Source organism: Nicotiana attenuata, unplaced genomic scaffold (assembly GCF_001879085.1).
Source record: "Nicotiana attenuata strain UT unplaced genomic scaffold, NIATTr2, whole genome shotgun sequence".
Classification (NCBI taxonomy): domain Eukaryota; kingdom Viridiplantae; phylum Streptophyta; class Magnoliopsida; order Solanales; family Solanaceae; genus Nicotiana; species Nicotiana attenuata.
This window is the reverse complement of record NW_017671361.1, coordinates 3,940-17,186: the sequence shown is the minus strand read 5'-3', so window position 1 is coordinate 17,186 and position 13,247 is coordinate 3,940.

The window sequence follows — 13,247 nt, the reverse complement described above, 5'->3', positions numbered from 1 at the left end:
ATAAAAGAAAAATCTTAATTCTAAGGAATTTTATAGGAGTAATTTTAAGCGTGGCAAAAATCACGTGCTCACACCCAGCAATTGGGATGCTGGCACACCCCTGACCAGCCTGTCAGCTTTAGAATTGGGGAGTTAAGACCTATTGAAGGTCAGGTTCAACCCTGGACAACAATTTGGATGCTGCCAGGCTATACCTTAACTCAGCACACATAGGGGAATGGGGTATGGGGATTTATACTAGAAACGAGATACAAGAAAAGAGCAGGCAAAGGGTCATACCCAGCAAGGAGACATATTGGCACACCTTCCAGCCTACTTAAGGGTTAGGGGGGGTCAAAAACTTAGGTCATGGACAACAATTCTTGCTGCCATGCCCTAAGTCCCCACTCACAAACACAAAGGGGTAATGGGGTAGGAAGCAATTATTCATAAGGAAGAGAAGCAGGCAATAGCATATAGGCACTTTAAATCAGATGTTACACTTTACAAAGGATAGAAAGTAAACATGGATACAAGGACTGTAAATAAACACATTGGGGTGATACTGAAATTAATTTTAGGACATACCAGTTTCAAAGAAGCAAGTAAAGAGAAGCAGTAGTCTTGTAAAAGCCAAAATGCAGACAAGAAGCAAGAATGCTCTAAGTATAAGTTTAGAAGAGAATTGTGATTGTGATTTTACGAGTGTGAGTGATTGTTCTCCATTCCTCTTGTGTTAAGGAGTCATGTATTTATAGTGTAGAAAGCAGGCAAAAACAAGGCAAGAAATAATTTTGAAAGCTGATTGCTAATCAATTACACGAAAATCTCCCTTAATTAAGGGATTCAAATTCAAACGGGCATAACTAATTAAGGAAATAAATTAATCAAACTCTTTTCAAAGCAGTACAAGGGGGTAAATACATAATAGTTATTTAAGGGCAGGGTTTTGACAGTACACGGTTGTATAATTAAGGAAAGAGAATCAATTAACAGCCACGAAATCAGAAGTCCAAATACTTGGTGTGAGTGAACCCAGTCTGAAAAGGTGAAGAAAAGGTTTTACTTAAGAAAAATCATAACACTCAATTAACCCCCAAAAAAAAGGATCCTGATTCAATCATAAGTTGGAAAGCCTTTTGAAGAAAGGTTCAACACACACATATAAAAGAACTGTCATGCTAATCAGAAGGGTCTAGTATAGAAGAATTCAGAGTCATAAACAAAGAGGTTCAAATTTAGTATATAGGTTCAAAATGAGTTTGAGAGAGCCCAGGGCTCCAAATAGAACCCTAGTCCAAACACAAGACCAAACTCACCAAAAACCCAAATCCTAGGGTTTTCAACTCGAATCAGACACAGAGGAGAGAAGACAAATAACTGAACCAGGCTCAGAGATCTCTTTCAGAGACTTATGAGAAAACGAACAGATACAATAGCAAGTTCGAAGCAACAGAGTGAAGAAGTTGATTCGAAACATAGTGAGAGTAGAAGGAGCATGTTTTAAGAAAACTTGGAACTCAAACAAGTTCATAAGAGCACAAGAGGTAGTATAGCACTTAAGAGAACAGTAGAAGAAACACGTTTAAAAGAACTCAAACAAAGGTCCAGTGAAAGGCAAACAAAGAACTAAAATTAGTAGAAAATTACAGTAGAAGAACATGCAAACATAAGAACACAGTTGAAGATCATGCAAGGTAGAAAAAGAAAACATAAGAACATAGCATAGACAGATACACATAAAGAGAAGAAGAAAAAAGGTCAGAGAAACATTTTGAAACTTTCAGAAACCCTAAATCAAAGAGGAGTAATTTTTGAAAGAAAAATCGGGGAAAACGTTTCAAAATTCCAGTAAAGCACAGATATAAAACCGATCTAAGAAAACAATTAGAGAAACCTCGAATAGCCAGGGTTTCAGAGGAACCCTAGAATGAGAAAGGCTTGGAAAAGGTCCGATCTTGGTCGGATGAGTTAGAACCAGGCTCAAGATTTGGATATGCCGGAGCAAGGCCGGAAAGGCCATAGAACCTTGAATCGATGGAGATCTGGGTGAAAACCTTCGAGGTCAGACCTCGAATCTTCAAGTACCAAGTGTATAAGAGCAAAGGAAGGTGAGTTTTAAAGCTCCCATGGCCTGGGAGGCCATGGATTCCGGTGGGCTTAAGGTAGAAGACGGTGAGAGGGTGCTAGGGTTAGGGGAAGGTTCGAGAGAGTTTGAGAGATGAGAGGATTCAAAGGCGGCTGCCTGGTTGAAAATGAGTTAGGGTTGGGGTGTTGGTAGATTAAAAAGGAATGGAGGGATCGTGGCCGTTGATCATTTTGATCAACGACCTATATTTAATGGGGAGCCGGGCGGGTTGAATTAATTGGATCAGGGGCGGGTAATTGGGGAATTGGGCCGGTCCAATTGAGGTTGAAATTGGGTTAATTGGGGGGCTGATTTTAGGCTAAAATTGAAATGGAATGGGGCTAGTATTTAAATAGCCATTTTCCCTTTTTATTTTAAAAAAAAATAGTAAAATGATTTCTGAAAACAAATTAAAGGTACTAAAGTAATAAATAATATATAAATATTAAATTAAAAATACCGAAATCAATTTTATAATTATAAATTCTTAAAATATGCTAATATTGCAATTATATGCAATTTAGCTTTAGAAAATACTAATTTGTAAAAAATGTGCAAAAAATGCCTTAGCTTTATTTTGGGATGAGTATGAGAATAAAAATAAATTAATCACCAAATGATAATTTTGGGGATAAGTATTGGGGTTTCCCTTGATAAAATAGGGCNCATGTGTTTGTCTAAGATTTTCTAAATTGCATATAGCAGCACTTGTATGCATCAGACCAACAATATATGATAAGTCCTCCCCTCACAATTTGTTTAGGATCAGAAACCAAATATTTTTACTATCTTTTGATGTGTGGTATATGATTAATTTCTCTACCACAATACACAAAGATATGTTTCCCAAAGAAGATTGGGNTATGAATCGAATTATCATCAATATGATCCTCACTTAGAAGATAATTCACGTCAAATGCCAGAAGCATTTGCTGATCCAAAATTCAATATCATATTTCAGCTACAAATGCTCCTATTAAAATTAAAGTCCCTGAAGGATAGAGTTTATTGTACGCATGAAGCGTGATAGACCAATCGGTTCCAAAGGTAACAATCCTTGAAAAATGATAAGGAGCTAATGATCAAAATGATCATAGTGAGGAGGAAATAAGCTCTAGAAGAGCCCACGACATAACATTTCATGAAACTCCAGAAGAAGTTCAGGTACATGAAAATAAAGAAAGTAATGAGATCTCAACAAGTTATGTCGCTTAGGAACCGATACAAAATGATCGTCGATGATATATTTGATACGATATAGCGCACAATATTGTAAAAGATTGTGAGGATCGGACCTGTAGTCCAGACACCTGAAGATGTCACGCCATTTAAATGTAAGTCATAACTTATATGACTCATTTGATTAATTCTATATGAAGATCCCTGAAAGATTTAAAATGCCTAAGGCATATAGTTCAAAGTCTTGAAAAATGTACTCGATCAGATTACAAAGGTCTTTGTACGGTTTAAAGGAATCTGGGCGCATGTGGTATAATCGCCTCAGTGAATATTTGCTGAAAAAAGGTTATGTAAGTGATGTTATTTGTCCATGTAGTTTTTATAATGAAAATGTCATCAGAATTTGTTATACTTGCTGTTTATGTTGATGACATAAATCTTGTTGGAACACTAGAAGAGCTCTAAAAGGCAATTGAATATCTTAAGAAAGAATTTGAGATGAAAGATCTTAGAAAGACAAAACTTTGTCTTGGTCTACAAATTGAACATTTAGCAGACAGGATCTTTATCCATCAATCTGCCTATACAGAAAGGGTCTTAAAACGCTTTTACATGGACAAAGCGCACCCATTGAGTACACCAAGGGTTGTTCGATCACTTGAAGTGGATAAAGGATTTGCTCCGACCTCTAGAAGAGGATGAGGAACTCCTTGGTCCCGAAGTACCCTATCTCAGTGCAATTGGTGCACTAATGTATCTTGCTAATGCTACAAGGCCTGACATAGCATTTTCTGTTAATTTACTAGCAAGATATAGTTCTTCTCCTACACGGATTAAGGATCCGTTCTTACCTCCAGAAGAGGATGATAAACTCCTTGGTCCTGATATACCCAAGTCTCCGCATTGTACTCTTTTTCCCTTGCTCAGGTTTTTTTCCCATTGGATTTTTCGTGGTAAGGTTTTTAATGAGGCAGCTTGCAATGATATTATTAGTGTACTCTTTTTCCTTGACTAGGATTTTTTTCCCACGTGGTTTTTCCTAGTAAGGTTTTAACGAGGCACATAATAATGCACATCCAAGGAGGAGTGTTTTGAAATATTTTTGTGGATGTCCATTTATTACTCCGATTTAGTACTCCATTGAAGTTTATCTACAAGCAACTGATGTAGGCAGGTTGCAAGCAACTCAATGAAATGACTTGCAACAACTCTTGGTCTGATGAGATTAATTTAAATCGATCTGAAATATTGGTGAATAATATTCTCTACAAATTCAACTTTTGAGAAGATGGTATACAAGATTGGAATGCGGAGACTCGAATATTTGAAACAAGGTTTTCATCAGGGGGAGTAAAATACGCGATGCACTCTTTTTTCCTTATAAGGTTTTTAATGAGACACCTAGCAATGCGTATTACTAAATATGTGTACTCTTTTTCCTTCACTAGGATCTTTTTCCCACGGGGTTTTCACTAGTAAGGTTTTAATGAGGCACATTATCTTTTAATGAACATCCAAGGGGGAGTGTTATAAATATATTATATTATAGATGTTCATACTCCGTTGTAAATAAGCTTCCTGAAGAAGTTTATCCATATGGGGCTCCGCCGTAAATATGTTTATCTATTTAGTACTCTATTGGAAATAAGCCTCCTGAAGAAGCTTATCACTTCGGTACCCGGTTATGGATAAACATTACTTCTGGTAAAAGATTATCCATACCAGGTATAATAAGCTTATCCTTTCAGTACTCCGTTATGGATAAACATTACTCTTAGTATAAGATTATCCATATCTGGTATAGTAGCAGCTTACACAGCAGCTTGTAGTAGCTTACACAACAGCTTGTAGTAGCAGCTTACACAGCAGCTTGTAGTAGCTTACACAGCAGTTTGTAGTAGCAGCTTACACAGCAGCTTGTAGTAGCTTACACAGCAGCTTACAGTAGCAGCTTACACAGCAGCTTCCTTTCTTCTATATAAATAGAAGAGATCTCAGTTCATTATGTACATCAGTTTGAATTAGAATAATATATCAGTTTCTCTCTATACTTGTCTTTACTTTACAGTCTTTACATTATAACAAAGCCCTAGTTCTTCCATTTTTAGCTTAAGTTTCTATGATTTTCTAGGTATATTTCACAATAGAATCGAGTTTTAAGTCCAAAAATCTTACCTCAAGTCGTTTCCCCTTGAATCCCTCTTTAATCTCCTTCAAAAAGCTCTCAAAATGATCAATTATGGGTGAAAATAGATCCAAAATCGCGGACAAGACGACTTAAAAACATTCTGCCCAGGTCTGACTTCCCTTCTTCTCGAACGCGGTCAGACCCTCGCGTTCGCGAAGCACAAACTCGTGTTGACCACATTTTCCCTCTACGCGAACGCATGACACCCATCGCGAATGTGATGCTTCCTCCACCCAAACCTTCGCGAACGCGATGCACTGCTTACCAACCTTCCGCGAACGCGAAGCACCTCTTGCGAACACGAAGACTTATTTCCTGGCCTTCCTCAATCCTTCTACGCGATCGCGATACACCCTACACGATCGCGAAGGGCAATTTTTCTGCAATACTGAACCTGCAATTTCTGCAACTTTCAAACTCCAAATATGATCTGAATGACTACCCGAAACTCACCCGAGGCCCCCGGGACCTCCACCAAAGGAACAAACATAACCCAATACCTTATTCAAACTTGTTCCAATCATCAAGACACCTCAAACAACATCAAATTTACCAAATCACATCGAATTCAAGCCTAAGTTTCTAAAATCTTCCGAAATACGCTTTTGATCAAAAACCCAACCAAACCACATCCAAATGACCTGAAATTTTACACACACATCCGGGGTGATCCCACGTCACCCTATCTCATATAGGTCCGATAACATATAGAAACTGAAATTTCACAATCCAATCTAGCCCATAAACCATAGAACCACATTTCCACTTCTGAAATCATCAATACAATCAGAATTTCACATTTGTACACAGAATAAGCCCGAACAAGCTGTAATAACCCATATCTGCTAACTCAGGTGCAATCACATGATATACCACATAACTCAAACACTTGTAGCGATAACTTCTAATCACAGCAGCTGCACACAACAACCGAATACCGATAGAAAATCTCTTATCAACTAAGGTCTCATTCCCATGCTTTCATATACTACCAATGATGAATAAAACACGCAGTAAGCCATAACCATTCTCAGATCTACCAAATCATGAAGCCACTTCTCCTGGCAAAGACCATAGCAAATTTCTGAGCCGAACCTCGATATTTAACCTTCCAACATGCTGAAATCGAATCCATTTGTATTCATTAATGATCCCAACGATCTCATCTAATCCAACACACTACTCTGGTGACATAACACATCAATACAGGGCTAAGCCACAACTTGCAAAATACGCGCACCAATAAGCAACAGTCCGAACATACTCAAATCATGAAAATGACTCAATGAAAGAGCTGTACCTCAAGCTCACCAGTACCGCCACAACACAAGGCTGAGAACCCGTCTCACATCATAGAAATAGAACACACGAATCTAACCCGCAAGGCAATATCTCCACATAGCTCCGCTGCAAATGCGCGATTCTATCCAAACACTGCTCCACATGAAACACCTCAAGTCACTATGCTCGAAATCGACAACCACGCACAATTTGACGTCTGGAATCAAAGCAAATCATCACACCCACGGTGAAGCAAATGACCTACACCACGCAAACCCGAAAGGACATAACCGATACGCCATTCATCGAGCAACACCCAATTACTCTTCCCGCTCGACTCCCACTATGAAACCCCAATAGAACCGCACCCTATGTGCCTATAACCCACAAATCATAACACCTCGCAACACAGAAAAGGTAACTCATAGATCTCCTCAGATTACTAATAAGCTCAAAAACAATTGAATCAACACATCCCTCAACAATACAATCTGGAGCCAACCAAGCAGACCCAAGTTAGAACACGCATCCACATCGGCCTTCCGACGAACTCCTTATCAAGGAAATCCTGAAGCTGCTCCTTCAACTCCTTTAACTCTGTTGGTGCCATACGATACGGTGCCCGACATCAAATCAATAACGAAATCAACAACCTTGCCTAGCGACATGCCCAGTCACAAGAAACACATCCGAAAAGTCCCTCACCACCGGAACTGAATCAATATGAGGAGCCTCTGCACTGACATCTATCACGAGAGCCCACAATAAGAAAAACAGTCCTTCCCAGCCATCTGTTGGGCTTTCGGAATATGAAACCACTCTACTAAGGACATAATCTGCCGAACCTCGCCACTCGGTCCGTGGCATTCCCGGCACATCCAACAGCGCCGCCTTAGCACAATAGTCCAGAATAACACAACATGGAGACAACCAGTCTGAACCCAATATCACATCCAAAATCTAACATACCAAGCACAAAAGATCCGCTCGGGTCTCCAGACCCCGATAGTAGTCACTACACAGTGCCGATACACACGACCCACAACCACAACATAGCCTGAATATGAGAAATTCCAGTCTCCAACTCCATATAGCACATGAATCACATATCCGATTCCAATTCCACCGTCCGAGCACATACCACATCTCTAATATCCAGTCACTCCACGAGAGATACTCTAACATTCTTCTAAAATATATACCCTCGTCAAATTACTTCCAACTAGCAATACCATTTCCTTAATCATCTGAAGATCATCTCTCCAATTATCTGAAACCGCTCGTGCTGCCTGAGAATTTATGGCCTTCCGTTCAGAACTGAACCGCAACCTTACACACGCAAATCTCAACCTCCACACATACTGAATATACCAATCCATCCTAAAATAACATGAGAATTTCATATCCCTTCCGAACCACAAGCACTGTAGTCAGCCAACCGAGAACTTTTCCATTGATCCAATTCTAGAAGAAAATTACTATACATCTCAAGCTCCTCACGCCAGCAGAAAATATCCATCTCTAACCGCGGTAGAAATCAACAAGAACTCTCCGACTCCCCTTGCACAAACAAGCCTGTCAGGACTGAATCCTCCTAGCTCAACCAACCTATGCAGGCCACTAAAACCCAAGAGCATTACCGCGAAATACCTGGAAAAAAACTCATTACCTCGTAAACACCCAAAGAACTAATCATATCCTTACCATACCGTTCTGGCCTACTACCAAGCTATCCCATCTATCCGAGCTCCCTTCTGATTTACCTTCAATTGATACTCCTTCTTGCCATAACATCACATTTCCTCAACCCAACTCACCACACGAGACCCAAGCATGGTACCACACAGCCTAAGGCTCATAACCCGTTGGATACTCTCTTAAATATCCCTAAAAGCACCACCTTCAAAATACTTTACTCTGAAGAGACTTCCTACGAATCTAAATCCGTTACCTTTACATTCCTGATACTGATACATATAATCCCACAATTTATAGAAAATACCACAAGCCTTGACATCTTCCAATGAAAACTCAGTTTCTAACCACATATGCAACTTGCAAATTTCCACTTGTTACATGTAAAACCCAGAACGCATTAGAATCATTCTCTGTAGTCATCCACTCTATCCAAACTGCAATTAGCCCAATCAAAAGAACCGAACAACCTGCGCCTCCTTCGCACTCCTGACACCGCAGCATATAACCTTACCTTGATGCTACCAAGCCACTCCCTTTTTCCTATGCACTGAGCATTCTTTATCAACAACAACTCAAGACATTCCGTGATTTTCAAGCACCTATGAAGCATCCTATAACCTTTGTCAAAATTTTTCCTTTACTCGAGACATCCTCGGTCTCAATCTCCATAAGCCATAACTGATTCACCAGTACACTTCAAATTGGAACTGACATAGCACATAACCGTGCAATCATCTAATCAATAGCAAACTCCCCCACTTGGCTCGAAGCCATAGATCAGAACACACACCATAACCCATAACGCATATACTTAATTGCTGCTATAATACCACAGTGAGATTAACTTAATCCTTCATAAGCTCGTGGAACACAGACCATCTAGTATTTCATATCTTCTGCAAATCTCGCATTTACTCTCGCAACAATTAAACCCTTTCTCTTAAGCAGCTCAAATTCAAATTGCAACACACATATTTCACTTGTAGTTGAGACTTTCTACCCGACAACATAAGGATCACACAACCTTAAAACACTTCGCAGGAGATAACCCACCTGCTTCGACTTAAACTAACATTTATATATATACCTTCCACCGTCATAACCATTACGCAGTCACTTAGTCCTCCTGAGTCTGAACTCATACCGTAACATGAAATTTACTTCACTCCCAACTAGGAAACATGAAAGGATTCATCACACGCCCATAACTCGAGGCTAAAACTCGAATCAAGACGGAAATCAAGCACCTAATAGTTCTTCTATCCTCCAGCAGACCCTTCTCGTCGCTTCGGAATCATACGAATACATCTCGCAGTCACATCACACTCATCACGTAGCTATCCAGTCATTACTTCCCTTAATAGGGACACGATAGAGCATATAGGTCCAGAAACACGTACTCACACAATCAGCACCTCAGTGCTCAAGCTACAGACAAAAATCTGGCCTTGAGTCCTCCAGACTGGCCCAACATTAGCACATAGAGATCACATCTCGCCCCTCAATCAGGGAATCACAAGCCATCGATGCACATCTGATACTGAGTGCTCGTTCGCGCATACGAATGCGTGGAAGGAGTTCAAAGAGTTATATTTCAAGCTGAATCAAGGACGCACGATAAGAATTTCAAGAATGTGAAGCTTTTCCTAAAGGTTCTACAGCCTCTCAAGGATAAATACAGACGTCTCCGTACCGATCCGCGAGACTCTACTAAACCTGCTCATGACCCGTGAGACCTATGTAACCTAGGCTCTGATACCAACTTGTCACAACCCTAAATCCAGACCCGATCGCGATGGCGCCTTTCGTGAAGACAAGGCCAGCCGACACATTTTCAATTCGAAGTTAAACAGCTAAGCAGCAATACAACAGGCTAAAACATGATTTAATAATGCTAAACAGCGGATAATATAACAACAATGCGGAAGTACAACCCAAAAACAGCCCAAACCGAGGTGTCACTAGTCATGAGCTTCTACTAAATCTAAATACAACTGACAAGGTCTGAAATGTACTCAGTACAATCTAATAGAATGAAAAAGAGAGAGAAAGCAGTGCTGCGAACGCCGGCAGCTACCTTGCTAACTCCACAGACAACTGCCACCAAGCTCAGAAAATACCTGAATCTGCACACAAGGTGCAGGGAGTAAAATGAGTACTGCCAACTCAGTGAGTAATAATCATAAATAAAGACTGAGTGATAAGAAATCACGAAAAGAGCATCAACATGCTGTGTAGAAGCAGTTTCGAAACCAGTAAGAAAGCAATGAGGCTGTAAAATCCTTCAAAACATCTTAGCTCAGTTTAAACCCTTTTTCAGATAACTTTTTCAACAGTTGCGCAAATGAATGCAGAACAACTAGTGCAGATAAGCACAGAAATTCGCCCCTCGGGCACAATATCAACAACTCCGCCCCTCGGGCAATATCTCAGAACGGTACCAGCCCCTCGGGCAATTACACAGAACAAAACCAGCCCCTCGGGCTACATCTCACATCACACTGGGTACCCGCGCTCACTGGGGGTGTGCAGACTCCTGGAGGGGCCCCTTACGGCCCAAGCGCAATAACAAGCCATCTCGTGGCATCATAAACAGGTCTTCGACCTCATATCAATTTCAAGCCACCTCGTGGCGTACAATCTCAGGCCCTCAGCCTCATAATCAAATCAGTGTATCACCGCTGCGGCGTGCATCCCGATCCCAAAGATATCCTCACAACACAGGCCCTCGGCCTTACTCAGTCAAAAATCACATAAGCCTCTCGGGCAACAGTAAAACAGTATTTCTCAGCCCAAAACATCATTTAAATATCATTTGAGTATTAAAACAGAGTAAATCCTTCCACGGACTTCCAAAATGCATTCTGATCACGCTCCTAAGTCCCAAATCACCTAACGGAGCTAATCAAATCATAAAATTTCCGATCCGAGATCATATACAAACAAGTCAAATCTTGGTCAAACCTTTCAAATTTCAAGTTTCAAACTGAGAACTGTTCTTCCAAATTCATTCCGATTACCCTGAAAATCAAAGCCAACAGTTTACATAAGTCATAATATACTACACGGGGCAAGTCATGCCCGAGAACTGGCGAGCAAAGTGCAAAAACTCAAAACAACCGGTCGAGTCGTTACAGATTTGCACTATTTGTCCGTTTGGATAAGCTAGGTATCCATTCATATATCATATATTAGACAATTTAGAAATGAAACAGACACCAATATCCACAAAAAACCTACAGTACTATTATTTCTTAGGTATTGTAGTTTATCTAAAGTCAATTCATATTGTGAAACTTGCCAATGCCTATTATATAAGATTGACTTGGATATATTGGGCCCGTGCCAGTACACAAGGAAAATAATGTCCTTCCACATTCTGTGTTACATGGTTATTATAAATTTTCAAGAGACATAAATAATAAGGTTTTTTAATTGAGTAGTAATTTTGTTATATACCTTTTTGATTTCAAATTTATAATAAATATTATGTGCCCTCTTGAACTTCAATTTTGTACTTCTGTATTTGTTTCTCCTTCTTTTGCTCTTTCTAGTAGTTTTAACCCACATGCAAATTTCAGTTCATTGATGATACTGATTTAGGTATTAACCCACGTGCCAACTACAAACAATGGTTTTGTTTGCCCTAACGGGCAGTTTCATCTATGATTAAGTAATGCAAATATGCACCTTTGAACCAAAAAAAAAAAAAACAAGATTCTATATATTCATTGGTTCAGTTGCAATTCTACATTCAGATTTTGAGAGAAACACAAACGAATTGTAACTAAATGGAGAAAAGAAAATTTAAGGATATTGTTGTCTTTCAGATTTTGTCCTAATGCCTTGAAATTTTCGGATTTGAACATTTGACTTTGTCCTACATGCTGAGAAGCTACACATACAAGTAGTATATCCAGTAGTTGCCCTCTCCAAAATGCAAGAAGTTTTACTTCAAATGCAAACAGTATCTGCTTAATTGAAATATTACAATACATATTGTCGGGCCCATGTTTAATATCTCAATTGTAGTTTTGAAAGCAACTATTTTCTTTATTTTAGGGCTCGAATTTAAAGCCAGAGAACACAACACTTCTATTCTATGCTTAATAAAATAGAGACTCAAATTTCTACACACCTCGACATAGTTTTTGCTGTCCAGGATAAACTTGTGGTAATCTCACCAGGGCGGTCGGACAATCAGATCACTGCCCTTAACCGAAGATGCGAATCCAAGCATCATCTTGATTAAGTTCTAACCATAATGTTTATGGTAAGAACAGTAAAGAAAAAGTCCTCTGAGAGGAATGGTAGTGATCCATGTCTGTTGGAAAACTATGGTAAAGTTCAAAAAATAATTGAGCCATATAAATAGTGATGTTGATATATGGCTGCTCGGTATCTCTGTGCCATTCAGTTTGAAGATGGATATTTTGATTTAATGTAATATGCATGATCACTAGGAAGTGATTGTATTAAACAGTTGATGACATAAAATCACATTCATTGAGTTAGAAGGTGTGTGTAAGAAATTTCTCTTGCTTTTATTTATTCTTACAATGAGAATCCCCTGCTGTTATATGTGTTGTGTTCCTGTTTTTCTGAAGTTATCAAGATTAGTACATTCAGTATTTAGTAGTTTCATTCGACGGCTAAAATTCATGCTTTTGACGTAGCATCGAGTGTTCACTTGGAACCCTTTTTCAATAGATGAGATTAGGATTAAAGATATTATCTAACTGATATTTCTAATGGTCATACTCAACACAATTAAAATTTGACTGCACAGTGATT